We start from the raw sequence: 15,063 nt of genomic DNA, 5'->3' as shown, positions 1-15,063 counted from the left end.
TGGCAGGGCTGCATGGTCTGTGAAGACTCTGATGAGAATCTTTTTTTTTTTTTTTTTTAATAGCTTCTGGTGCATCCAGATGTTCCTTGGCTTGTGGCTGCATAATTCCATTCTCTGCATCTGTCTTCACATGCTCTTCTCCTCTCCGTTGGTGACTTCTCCTTTTCTGTCTGTTGTAAAGATCATTATCATTAGATTTAGGGCCCACAAATAATCCAAAATCTCAAAATTTTTAACCTAACTGCGTCTACAGAGATGCTTTTCCCAAGTAAGGTCATAATCACAGACCCCAGAGGTTAGGCCTGGAACACTGGCACACAATCAACAGCCTACACTATCAATATATGTGCATATCTTCTTCCTGTAGTCAAAACTCAATCATAGTTAAATTTATCTAAAATCTAGATTATGTCATGCATTCCGCATGACTTTTATATATCAAAAGTATAAATTTGTTTACCTTTAGTTATCAATTTTCAGACAAAAATTGATTTTCTATTATCCTTCTCAGAAAGGTGACTGTTTTCAATGCCATATGGATCCATGAAGTTAAACATATTTGATGTATTTTGATCTATTACAGTTACCTAAATTGAAATGCAAGTTGTCCCCTTGTTGGACAGAAATCTTCATGTGGATTCCTGATTTCATTTGGCATGACTTTACTATTTTTTGACAGTCTTGTCACCATGGAGAATGACAAGGTGTGCCAGGCTCAGCCATTTCCCCAAGAACTTATTTTAGCCCCCCCCTCCACACACAAAAAAAGGTATTTCAAGATCACAATCTACATGATAGTGTTGCTTATTCTTCTGAGGTTCTTATTTTTCCTAGACCTCTTCTGTGGCCAGAGCTAGAGATTACACACATGTTTTATAAAATACCTTACAAGAATATATTATTTCTAATTCAAATTAAAGATTATAGAACTTCTAATTAACTACTTTCTTTTTATTATTATTATTATACTTTGAGTTCTAGGGTACATGTGCATAACGTGCAGATTTGTTACATATGTATACTTGTGCCATGTTGGTGTGCTGCAACCATCAACTCGTTAGCACCCATCAACTCGTCATTTACATCAGGTATAACTCCCAATGCAATCCCTCCCCCCTCCCCCCTCCCCATGATAGGCCTCGGTGTGTGATGTTCCCCTTCCTGAGACTATATCTGTGTCTCCTTTATTCCACATCAAAATTCCTGGTGCTTAAGAGGAACAGGATGCATAACATTGGAATCACCCACTCACATATTTTATTCCAAAAACCAATACTAATTCTACCCTCAGTGCTTACTAAAAACATTTTAAAAGGTTTATTTGCATATGTTCTTTCTATTCTTGCATTCAAAAAATTGAGCTGTATCTTCATTATTGTAAAATACAACCACTGTATATATTTTTTTCCTCTTAGTCCTCATTTAGCCTTAGTTTCACAAAGAATGAAATAATTAATGTTCAACATTTATCCTTTTGTCAGTGTCTCTCTAGTCATATTTATTTTCAATCTCTTTCTTTGGTAGATTACTGAAGGACAGCTAGTGGAACAGTATTAACTGAGTGTTGAATGTTAGTAACAATTTTAATGGCCTTTATACATAATAGTTGGTGTTTCTGAATTTAATAATTGCCTGTTTCACACTTTATTTCCTTAACTATTTAAAATATGTCACTTGATTTTCATCAGTCATAAAGTACTGCTGTAAAATTTTGATAATATTCTAATATTATTATATATATAGAAATAATTTTGTTTTTACTTTGAAACCAAGAAAAATATTTCATGTCTTGGCATTGGCCTTCCTAATTCAATATCTTTATATACATTGTCTACTCTTCAAAAATGAAGATATCATTTAATTTTATTTCCAGAATTTTCTTGAGTTATAGTTTTTTATTACTATTCAGTTCTCTTACATTCATTATTTCTCACTATCTTGAATCCCTTTTCAATTATTTTCCTGTTGTGTGTATTTTCCTGTCTATTTTTAATATGGGGGGTTGGAGAGCTTGAAGAATTGGGCTTCTGCCACTGTCATCTTCCCAGAATCTCACCCATGACTTTCATTTTTCATTTCACATGATGTTTTTGCAACTCAGCCTCATGGATAAATGTAGCTATGCTCTATTATTTTCTCTTATAGAGTATATATCTATATGGATATGCAAACAATGTATTTATCCATTTGTCAGGATACTTATTATTTAATGGTTTTTGTTGTACTGTAACAATGTTTCTATATTTTGTGCACTGCCACTCCTACACATGTGGAAAAGATTCTTTAAGGAATTGTCAAGTTTTGGAAAGAAACAGTGAAAATATCAGACAGGGTAGGATGCTAAAAATGGTGACAGGCTGAGTATTTTTCCTGAGTGAAACTAAATATTACCTAAAAGGGACTATTTCTACTGTTATACCATATTGATTTTAAATTGGGTAAGATTAAAATTATTTTTTCTTGTTTATCAGAAGTCAGTAGGGGCTTGTGAAGAAGAGTCCATATATGATAGAGAGCACTGTAGCTGTAGCTTATCTGCACCACTTAGTTGTATCATGAATAAACTTTCTGACCTTTCAATGCGAAGTTCTCCCAGCTCTGTCATAAGCAAAGTTAAAATCCCTACTACCTTTTTGTACATATGGCTCATAATTTAAGTATTATTTCCTCCTTCCTCATTTGAGGAAAAGTTTTATTATATAGGAAGTAGGCAAACAGAGATCTGGATGTGTCTGGAGATAATAGGAATGGAGGGAGAAAAATATCTACTCTATGGAAACTACGTTTTTCTGCTGCAAGTTGGAAAAATAACAAAAGCTGGAAAGAGTCCCACTAAGATGAAGCAGGAAAAGACATTTAATCCATGAACTAGAAGAGTTTCCATTGAGTGAGTTTCAAATGGTTTACAGAGAATGTTGTAAGAGACAGGGATTAATCCAGGAAAATAAGCTGATCTAACGTGATAAAAGATAGCAGCAAAACTCCTATATTTTTGTTTGTAATTACTCCCTCTCTTTCCTGTAGAAGATTATCTCCCTTTCCCTTTTTCCATGTTATTTGCCATACCTCCTGTGAGAAGGGAACACATAGTTGCCCCACTTGAGTTTCAGCTTGTCCATGTGACATCTTGGTCAGTGGTTTGTGAGCAGACATGATGTACAACATGCCTGAGTAGAAGCATTAATATGCAGTACAGCTTTAAAATGTAACCATCACAAGAGTATGATCTATATATAGGTCTCTGTTTTCAGAGTGCAAGAATGAAACAAAAACAAAAACAAAACAAAACAAAACACACCTGGAGCAGACATACAGCCATTAACTGAGTCACAGCCTACCTTCAGGTAGGAAATTGACGTTTATTAATGCAAATCCCTGAGATTTGAAGATCATTTGTTAGTGTGGCAAAACTGACTAATACAAGTGATAGTGAAAAGGCACTATGACATATATATATGGTATTTCCCAAGTTTATATTCTTAAACATAGCCCCATAGAGCTAATTGTTTTAAAATGGCTTGCCTTAAAGATTGGTCCTATAAACAGGAGGAAGAATCTGGGAAAGAAAGGCAGGAGATCTTATTTGTTGGTAGTAGAAGAAAATGGCATTTGCTAACAAAAGGGCTTAAATATATTCCCCGTTATTTTTAATGTTATGCTGCAAACCTTGGACTTACATAGAAAATATAACATTTCATCTATGTTAGCTTGCAAAGCATGAAATATTTCATGACAAATGATCAATTTATGATTTTTCCAAATAAAATGTAGCACTTACTACTCTTGCTTAAGGGAGACACAAAATGTCTTCTTCCTTCTTCACTTCAGCTTACATTAGCAACAACTGTTGTCTCAGAAAAAAAAAAAAAAGCTTCAGAATTTCTTCATTGACAGCCCACAATTTACATAACTTAGCTCAATAAGAATTCCCTTCTGCAACTACTTCCAGTGTGTAAGAATGTAAAAGCTTATAAACAATATTTGCTCACAATTTTAGAAATATTCATTTCTATGGAAGCTCTAAAATCTATTCCAAGAGAGCAAATTGACCTATGTTCTTTACTTGCAGAAATAAATATATGCAAATAATTATAAAGTTTCCTTTAATTGTACAACCAATGGCAAAATCTGTACTAGAAGCCTTGTGTTCAAACTACAAAGTCTAACAGACAATGTTATTTCACTAACAGAGAATGTTTGAGAACAACACACTCTTTTTTTTCTGCCTCTCACTGGTTTGTAACTTTAATTCATGTAAAAAATTATAGATACTGATTTCTATCATTACAAACAACTATTACAGAAACATTGAGAAAATCAGGGTGGTCTAAATTGTAAAAAAAAAAAAATAGCAAATATTGGTTGCAAAGATATTTTAGTGTAAAGTCAATTGAATGGAGAGAGAATATAATTTGAAAATAATTTCAGTATCATTAAACTTTTATATATTTCTGTTGTTTCTTATACCTTAAAAATTCAGCCTAAAAGATCATTCATTCACACACATTCATCAACATGCAAAATGATGTCTACTCCTACTCAAAATTGTACCTAGTCCTTGTAAGTCTAGGACTTACACAGTGAAGTTGCTTGCACATTTGAGAACACCTTTAGGCTATGTTATTCGACCCATTCTAAATGAATGTTCAACAGACCACCAATTGGTATCTTGTAAGCCCATTGCATTTTCAATCTCAAAAGCCCATAGATTTAAAAGATTACTGACATTTTGGATCAGATATTCCCTCATCAATGTTTGGAGAATAATTTTCTGAAGGAGTCTGAATATAAAGTTTTATTAAATTGCAAATAGGCTTTCTGTGGAGAGGAAACAATATTGGTTTTTCTCATGGTTGTTTTCATTATACCAAGGCACCTCTCTAATTCTACATGTACTCTCTTCATATTTTGGGGGAACCTATTTATTTTTGTATTTTATAAAAACTGAACATATATCTTTAGACCCAGGAAAGATAAGATACAATAAGTATTTTAAATTAGATTTAACAACTTGATATCTCTGTAATTTATCAATGTTTCTGTGACATATTAGACAAAGTATTTATTTTGGCAATAAACATAGTGATGATGAAAGTAAAATAAAGCCTAGGAAGTGGAAATAATTTTAACTGAAGGAAATGTATACAGCAATAGATTACTGATAATTATATGTAAATCCCTTTGCTATGAATCCCCTTGAATTGTAATTTGAATTGTAATCCCCATGAGTTGGGAATATTTTCTTGTATGATTTTTAGGAAGTTATAATTTACATTATAGTATAGTTATATCATAATCATATTTCATTTAAGAAATTCAACTATGTGAGCCTAGCAAAAATTATAAATCACAGAGTGAAAGAGAATGAGACAGAGCAAGAGAGAGAGAAAGCATGCAACAAGCCTATGCCTAAAAGCAAGTGCAGTATAAAACATCAGCTGTTCATTTCTGTGCATACCAGTTATCTTTGTCTTTTTTAATCATACAGTGAAAGATCAATTTTTAGCCAAAGAAGGCGTTTTCTTTGAAATTTACTTGTGGTTAAATTTAATATTAGAAAATATGGTAATAAAGACATAATTGTACATCATTGTCTTTGTTGACCATGATGTACCTGTAACTTGTTGATTAAATATAGTTTATTTTTAATATACATTGCAGGTACAAAATAATGCCACATAGTTTTGGCTTTTTTTTCCCCAGGATTTTCAGCAATTATTAGCACATGCAACAATACAAGCACAAATAAGGGATGGATAATTTCTTTATATGTATATAAAATATTCAGAATATATTAAACATATATTAATAAATATTTCAACAAATAAAATATATCTAGCATACAAAATTTAAAGTGATACAATTTTATCAGTCATCTTTAATTCTCAAGACTTTTGTGACCTGTGTTCAAATTGGAGTGTAGAAGTAGCAGGTTTGGAATGGTAAAATAGGAGGAACTCACTTGGGGACACATAGTGATTTAGTTTTCCTCCATGAGTAAAACTATAAGTAGATACTTAACTATACAAATCTATAGGTGCACACCAGAAATTCAGGGACTTGTTCAGACTATTGATATAAATTTGAGTCAAACATATTCACATAGCCTTTAAAGTTAAAGATTGAATTATATCACAAATAGAGTAATAGATATAGAATTAAGGATTGAGCTGTAGGGCCTTCCAAGCTTAGAAGTTGATATTGACTGGCTCTGTGTCCCCACCCAAATCGCATCTTGAATTGTAATTGGAGTTGTAATCCCCATGAGCTGGGGGAGGGACCTCATGGGAGGTGATCAGATCCTGGGGGCTGTTCCCCCATGCTGCTGTGCTAGTCTCATGGTAATGAATGAGTTCTCTTGAGATCTGATAGTTTCATAAGGGGCTTTTCTCCCGCTTTGTTCTGCACTTGTCTCTCCTACCACCATGTGAAGAAGAACTTGTTTGCTTCCCCTTCTGCCATGATTGTAAGTTTCCTGAGGCCTCCCCAGCCATGTGGAACTGTGAGTCAAGTGAACCTCTTTCCTTTATAAATTACGTAGTCTCGGGTATCTCTTCATAACCACATGAAAATAAACTAATACAGATGTGAAAAAGACGAGCAATAAAAACTAAGAAAGAGAAGTCTGAGAAATAGGAGAAAAATCAAGTGAAGTTAGTGCCTTGAAAGCCAAGTAAATAAAATGTTTCAAGAAATAGAGAACGATCATGTCAAATTTCTCTGATAAGTTGACTAAGATGAATAATGAGAATTGGCTGTGTTTATTATGTAGTTATAATGTTTGTATATGTAGATATTCATTTAAGGCATTTCTATATATGTACACATATTTTAATATATATGTGCATATATATATATATATATAAAAAATCAAGCGATTTCTACTTGCTATTTAGTGTTCTAAATGCTTTCCATATATTAACTAATTTTCTGCCAATCATGTGAAGTAGATGTTCTTATTATCCCCATTTTTTAGATGAATAAACTAACACATACACACACACACACACACACACACACAGAGAGAGAGAGAGAGAGAGAGAGAGAATTAAATTGCACAGGGTCGTATATATCATAAGTGGCACAGCAAAGTCAAATTCAGGGAGCCTGTATACACTTTCCCAAGAACAGTTCTATTTCAGTTGTTTTCTCTTTTTAAAACTTTTATATGTGTGTATTTCTGACCCTGTAACTCAGAGAGCCAAACATGGATCTGATATAAACACTGTGTGCCCACAAAGCTTGAATTCCCTAGGATACCATTTTTTAAGGCAAAAAAAAAAAAAAAAAAAAAGATTGCAAACCATGATATTCTTTATTTCTCCAAGAGTGGTTTTGGATTCTAATTAGCAATATTAATATTTATATTCAGAAAATATCTATTCTAAGGATTTTTTTCTGAAATTCTGTAATCATTAATACATTTTCATCAGTGTTTGTGACAGTGTACTAGACTCAAATAGTGAGAGTTATAAAATGCTCTTTTCTTTTAAGATTGTTTTAAAGTATGCAGTACTTAGATCATGGAAGACTAGTTTTGACTTTACGTTAATGGGAACTTATTGAATTGATTTACATAAGGGAATACAGTGTGATTAAATTTCTACTTTTAAGTGTGTAGAGAATTCAAAGTGAAGACTGACTTAATGAAATAAAGCCTATAGTCAGGAAATACATTGAGGAAACCTCCCTAACAAGTCAGGCAAGGAATGTGATGGAAGTAGTAACTAATGATGGAAATAAGCAAACAAGCTTTAGGGCTATTTAAGGATAGAAATGGCACACTTAGTGACTGATTGACTGTGTGACTCAAAGAACAAGGAGTAAAGAATAATCTCCAGATATTTAAGTAAATAAGTGTATGGTGATGTCATTCATTGGCATAAGGAAAAGAGGAAGGAATAAATGTAAGAACTAAAGCATTAAGAAAAAAATAATTTTATTTTTAAGCTGATTAGTTTGAGATGCTTATAGAACTTTAAAGCAGATATTTCTTTGTCACTGAAACAACGGACCTAAAGATCGGGTGATTGATTTGGGTTGGAGATACTTCTTTAAATCTAGGTCAAAAATCATTTCAGGGAAATCTTTACCATGTTTCCCCTATTAACTGTTCTTGTATCAACCATATAGGGACATAGAAACCATACAAGTTATTTGGGACATAGAAACCATGCAAGTTATTTAAACAGAATTTAAAATGATGAATTTTTATACAGTTGCTGAAAATCTGAAAATACAGAAATAGCAATTACAAGAAGTAGCTACCACTCTAGAGCTATCGAAACAAAAAGAAGAGGTTATATCAAGTTTGTCTAAAATTCTTGTCGGTTTGGAAGAGGAACTGCCTAGTGAGTCCTTCTGAAGCTGAGAGGATAGTGTCCATAGAGGGGTTTCAGACCTCTGAGGAAATGGCACTCTACTGCTAGTTTTGTTATCTCTGATAGAGTTCTGGAAATATGAGAAAATATAAAAACTGGAAACAGTTGCTGCTGAAAACAATTCCTGCTGTCTGGAGGCTTGTTTTTGTTTCTGTTTTTTTTTTTTTTTTTTTTTTTTTTTTTTTTTTTTTTTTTTTTTTTTAACAAGAATAGCAAACAGAGAAAGACACCATTGACTTATCCCCATCTAGTGCCCCCTAGTAGCAGAAGCTAAAAGAAATTTAACTTGCAGAAAATAAATGTAGTTATTCAAGTCCCTGCCCAAGCATCACAGAACCTGTAAGGTTAGGCTTGTGAAAGAGAAAATAGCTTAATAGCAACAGTAGCTCTCACAGCATCCTATGCTTTCCTTTCATTGCATTTGCAATAGTTTGAAATTATGTAGTTTGCAATAATATGTAGTTACATATGATTTTTTATAGAAATAAGTGGAGGTAAACACTTGTCATCCTTTCTAGATTGTGAACACCAACAGAGGAAAGAGTTTATGTACTTTGCTTAGCCATGTGTCCCCAGTATATAGCACAATACCTGTCTACAGTGAGTGCTATTTATTAGAGGAGTGTAAATATAAATAAACAAGATTTTGATCACAAATATCTTTGGAAATAATTTAATAATCTAGTACAATGATATTATTTGCACTGAATCTTAGAACATACATAAGCATTAAAAACAAAATTTATGGTATGGTTTAATCATATGCCAGAGGTAACAAATTTCCTATGTAAGTCTCAGGTTTATTAACATTAAACATTGAGAATTGTAGGAAAACCAAAAACAAAAAAATACTAAACCTCTTATTGAATGAAAATTTAAGAACAGTAACAAACTATGTCTTCAGATATGAATGAACATCTTTGAAACTCTTACATTAGAGAGCTTCTGTGTTGTGGGAAGTCAGGGACCCTGAACGGAGGGAGTGGCTGAAGCCACAGCAGAAGAACATAAATTGTGAAGATTTCATGGACATTTATTAGTTCCTCAAATTAATACTTTTATAATTTCTTATGCCTGTATTTACTGCAATCTCTAAACATAAATTTTGAAGATTTCATGGACACTTATCACTTCGCCAGTCAATACTCTTTTGTTTTCCTATACCTGTCTTTATTTTAATCTCTTAATCCCGTCATCTTCTTCATAAACTGAGAAGGATGAATGTCGCCTCAGGACCCTGTGATTGTATCAACTGCACAAATTGTTTGTAGAGCATGAAATCTGTACATCTTAAAAAAAAAAGAACAGGATAACAGCAATGTTCAGGGAACAAGAGAGGTAACTTTGAACTGACCGCCGGTGAGCCGGACGGAAGAGAGCTATATTTCTCCTCTTTCATAAGCAAATAGGAGAAATATCGTTGAATTCTTTTTCTCAGCAAGGAACATCCCTGAGAAAGAGAATGTGCCCCTGAGAGTAGGCCTATGAACGGTCCCCTTGGAAACGTGTGCAGTCTTTTATGGTCCAAGCAGAAGGGATGAAATAAGCCCTGGTCTCCTGTAGTGCTCCCAGGCTTATTAGCAGGAAAATTCCCACCTAATAAATTTTGGTCAGACGAGTTGTCTGCTCTCAAACCCTGTTTCCTGATAAGATGTTATCAATAACAATGCATAACAATGCATGCCTGAAACTTCATTAGCAATTTTAATTTTTCCCCATCAGGTGGTCCTGTGATCTCGGTCCTGTGATCTTGCCCTGACTCCATTTGCCTTGTGATATTTTACTACCTTGCGAAGTATGTGATCTCTGTGACCCACACCCTATTCGTGCACTCCCTCCCCTTTTGAAAATCGCTAATAAAAACTTGCTGGTTTTACAGCTCGGGGAACATCACGGATCCTGCCGACATGTGTGGACACCCAGCTTTAAATTTCTCTCTCTTGTTCTCTTTCCCTTTATTTCTCAACCCAGCCAAGACACTTAGGAAATAGAAAAGAACCCACGTTAAACATCAGGAGTGGGTTCTCCCGATACTTCTATATTAGTACCATAGCCAGAAATAAGGCTGGACAGAATAAGAACAATTCACACATTATAATAAAAGCCCACCTCTTGTTTATATTATTTCAATAGGAAGGTGAAAAGAGCAAATCAGAAGCAGCTGGCAAGCAACTGCCAAATAAAAAACCATAATCTAGTTTATTAATATCCTGCTGACCTTATTTTTGCATTACTGCGAATCTGTAGTGGGAAACCGGTGGTAGAATGCTTGCTTTTCTAGCATCATGGGATCCAGGAAAATAAGTATGTTGGCAATTATGGATATAAAGTCCTTATTTTAATTCTATTAAATTGAATTTCTACTTTGGATTTTAAAAATCTGTATTTCAGAAGTTGGTACACTGAACAAGCATTTAAAATTTTTAAGAATAAAGCAAAGCTAGTGCTAAAGACACATTTTCATGTTAATAGTTTCTGCCACTACCTTATCACTGAAAAATACATGACAAATATAAAATTATTTAAATTTAATTTACCTGAAACATTTTTTTTTATTATAGAATAAATAAGGCAATAAAGAATTTTGTTCATCTAACTCCCACTTCAACTCACCTCGTTATTTTCATGCCATCTTCACCAGTTTTAGGAGACAAGTGTTTGGTTAAATAGAAAACAGAAAAAGTGAAGAACTCTGTTGACACAAAAACATCAGGTTATGGTATAAAAAGAAGTTCTGACTCCATGCAGACAAGTATAGACAATGGAAGTGAGAATGAAATGTTCTAGGATTAAGGGAAAGAAAGGAAAAATCAATGTTCAGAGCCTGATTAGAGATTCAGACAAAGTAAAGAACTTTTAAAAATTATACCGTATTCTCTGAATACTTATGATTATCCAATAATATTTTTATATTAATGAACCACTTCTTTTCCAGATACCGCAGGGCATAATTATGGGATCAAGCTAATTTCAATCTATTCTCCATTTAAATCACATTTTCTGTTCTTGTTACTACACAAATGTCTTGTTAATGATTCTGACTTTGTCTGAGCTTGGTTCTGGGTTGTTAGGTCAAGAATTATGAGCCCACATTTGGGTCTCAGAAAAACTGAGCCATGATTTTAATAACCTATATTTCAAATTAGGTATATATATAAAAATATAATGTTTTTAAAGAGAATCCTCCTCTTCTGATAACAAAGATTAAAATTTGTTTTAGAAAAACACTAAATGTTGGTATCTTAACAAAACTTTTTTCTGTATTGCATATAAGTATAATTATTTTAAAGTTAATTTTGTACCAGGTACTGTACAGATCTTAGAAATACCAAAATAGGCCAGTCATGGTAACTCATGCTTATAATCCCAGCACTTTGGGAAGCTGAGGCAGGAGGACCACTTGAGCCCAAGAATTGGAGACCAGTCTGAGCAACATGGCAAAAACAGATCTCTACAAAAAATTCAAAAATTGGCCAGGCATGGTGGCACACACCTGTTGTCCCACCTACTTGGGAGGCTGAGGTAGGAGGTTTGATTGAGTCCCGGAGGTCAAGGCTGCAGTTAGCCTTGACCATGCCACTGCACTCCAGCCTCGGTAAAAGGATGAGATCCTGTATCAAAAATCAAAACAACAACAATTATAAAAACAAAAAACAGAAATACAAAAATAAATAGACAATTGAATTCTTGCCCTCAGGAATTCTCAGTTCAGTGAGAAACATAGATATGTAAGATGTTAATAATTTCAAAACAATTCTACTTTAGGTATGAGGTTTCAGAGAGAGAGTGATTGTTTCAGACAATCACCTAATTTCCAGAATGGTTTTATTCTGTCCTCATGACCCATCTGCCTACAAATCTGTCCAGCAAACAACAGAGATGGCTGATTTAGTCACTCATCCTAAGAGTGCATGCCAGCTCGACCAACACAATGCCTGGAATTTCCAGCCTCCCACCATTTCTAGATGGTGGATGGAACAACAGATTATGTGACATTGGATCTGGCACCAAGTAAGGTGTCAGTTGTAAGACAGCAATGTAAGGTATCAAATGATGCAACCTGCAAGGGCAGAGATTTAGTTTCCCATGGGTGAACTTTGACCAATGGAAAACAGGAAATGTGGTGGAACATTTTATTTCCTTCCTTTCTCACTGCCATGCACTTCTCCAAAGAATGGCTATTCACGTAGTCTTTCCTAAGGATCCTGCACAATGAGCAAAGGCATCTGCTGGGTGACCTGCTGCACTTTTCCTTGACTCATAGTGAAGCAGTAGTCAGCAGAGTAACATAGAATTACTGATTGCTTCACATAAAGTATTAACTCCTTAACTCTTGCATTAGATTCTATTTCCTAGAGGACCTGAGTTAAGGTGATTAGCAATGGTGTGGTTTTACACAATATAGCCTCGAGATGGAATTTTATGTTTAGATTGCCTATTTATCTGAAAGAAATAGGGACTCCATTTCTTAATAAGAAGGATTCTAAAAATTCCTGTCACATAAAAATATTTCACTTTTTCTTTCACCTGTGGAAAGCTGAGATAAAGGGCAGGAAAAGGGTGTGGCATTGAGAGGTAAAATAGCAAGTAAGAGTGACATTTAAATAGCCATGAAAATTTAAGATTATGGACTAACCTGGCTGCTTCTGTGTTTAGAAGCAATTAGAGTTTTAGGTAAATAAAAATGATAGGCTCAGAAAAGTCAATTGCCAACTCAAAGCCTGTTTTGAAAGCCAGAGGGCTACAATGACACTTTTCAAACAAAATTATATTTATTGCAGCCTTAAGAGAGACTGTTTTACAATTTAGGCCCCCATGTGATTATAATGAGAGCAAACCTGCAGTAGTTGTGCAGCCTTTACAGATTTTCTATATCTAATTCAGGCAACTGAAAAGAAAAAGGTCAATCTAGGATGCATGGAATTGGAGGTATTTGGATGGACCTAATTATCCTGAGCACTCCTTGCTGGAAGAAGCAGTTTTGTATTTCTTGCCTGAAAAGCCCAGCCTCCCTTTATGTAAAGAAAGGTTAAGTATTTTACCTGAAATTGGTGCCTTGTAGATGCTTGTTCTCCCTGAGAACTACCACACTAGCCTTTATTGCATTTGGGTTCATCACCAACTATGTTCAACTGGAAAGGGCAAATACAAGACTGTTATAGAAAAAATTAATAAAACTATGCACAAAAAAATCATTCCCAGTGCTGGAAAAAGCCTGGTAAACACAGCCAGGAGCAGATATATGTATATATTTATATATATATTATATATATATACACACACACATAACTATATCCTGTCTATATAGTTATATATATATATATATCCTCTATATTTTATTTATATATATATATATATATCCTGGCTATGATTTTATATATATATATATATATATCCTTTGAGAAATGACTAAATGCTCCAGAGGGGCCCAGATGTTATCTCCTTCACCTAGCAGTTAAAAATGCACTGGTAAAGTGGGATTCAGCACTTCTGAAAACCAATGCTGGCAGCTAACTACTATAAGCTAGAGTTTTTGGAGAGGGATGCCACCATCAGCTTGAACTCCCTAATATCAGTGGAGAATCACATAATTCTGTAATGCAAAGCTAATGACCATCAGAAACAAAGGTAGACATAATTACCACAATGGACTATAAAGTCAAAGTGACAATCATAGAGCTTTGAACCACAGGAAACTATGGCAGTGGCTAATGGAAATTCTTAGGAAAGTTTTTAGATATCTGGGTGTCTGGGACATACTGAAATATCTGCTTTGATATAAATAAAATGCTGTTTTATTTGTATAACCAACCACTTAGAAAGAGGAAGAGTACCTTTGGAGCCTCTTTGGACTTTGAAGGCAGCATATATTTCAATTTGGAATATTGTTCCAAACATTTATTGGGCAACCAAGCAGCATGGGAAATTTGAATGAGTTACAGAGCAAGATAGAGCTTTGCAGTAGATTTAGGCTATCAGTGCAAAGTTCTTTGATTCATGTGTCATATGATTTAGCAGATCTATGGTGCCAATAATACTCTAAGTAATAATATCGACACATTCAAATCTAAAAGTCTTAGCATTCTGGATCAGGGGTATGTGGTCTGTGGCCAGAAAATAATCTATTTGTAGAAGTCCTTGTGTCCCATTGTCACTGGATTGAGTCTCAGCTTCTGACCATGGGACACACCAAGACTGTATGACCTGAAGTTTGTATCATGAGCTGGGTCAAAAGACTGTGTGACTGGAAGTTTATGTCATCAGCTAGATGCTATTCTCTGGGTAAAAAGGTGTGGATTTACAACAACAAACTATTGTGTGCTGGAAATGGTATACTGAGGACTGAGTTTGTGCAGGTCCAGAATTCACAAACAAATCATCTCAAAAGGGTGGCGTAGACTGGTGGTCTACTGCTACATTACTAAATTTCCCTCACTCTTCACTGATGATCTGTTCCCTTTGAATAATGAACAGAAGAGGAACAGACTCTGCCAGATTCACAAATCAGCTGGCATAATATGTTGGTGCTGTCATAGATAGTTGTCATGGATAGCTGAACATGGATGACTGCCACATGACAATTCTATCCAACTGCCTGTAAAAGATGGTGTTGGAAGGGAAATCCGTAAGAGTAAAGAGCTGTGGGAAAACTTGGCCACCCACTTCATGTGGAGGGAGCACT

The sequence above is a fragment of the Macaca mulatta genome, chromosome 5 (assembly GCF_049350105.2).
Source record: "Macaca mulatta isolate MMU2019108-1 chromosome 5, T2T-MMU8v2.0, whole genome shotgun sequence".
Classification (NCBI taxonomy): Eukaryota; Metazoa; Chordata; class Mammalia; order Primates; family Cercopithecidae; genus Macaca; species Macaca mulatta.
This window is presented reverse-complemented; position numbering follows the sequence as displayed.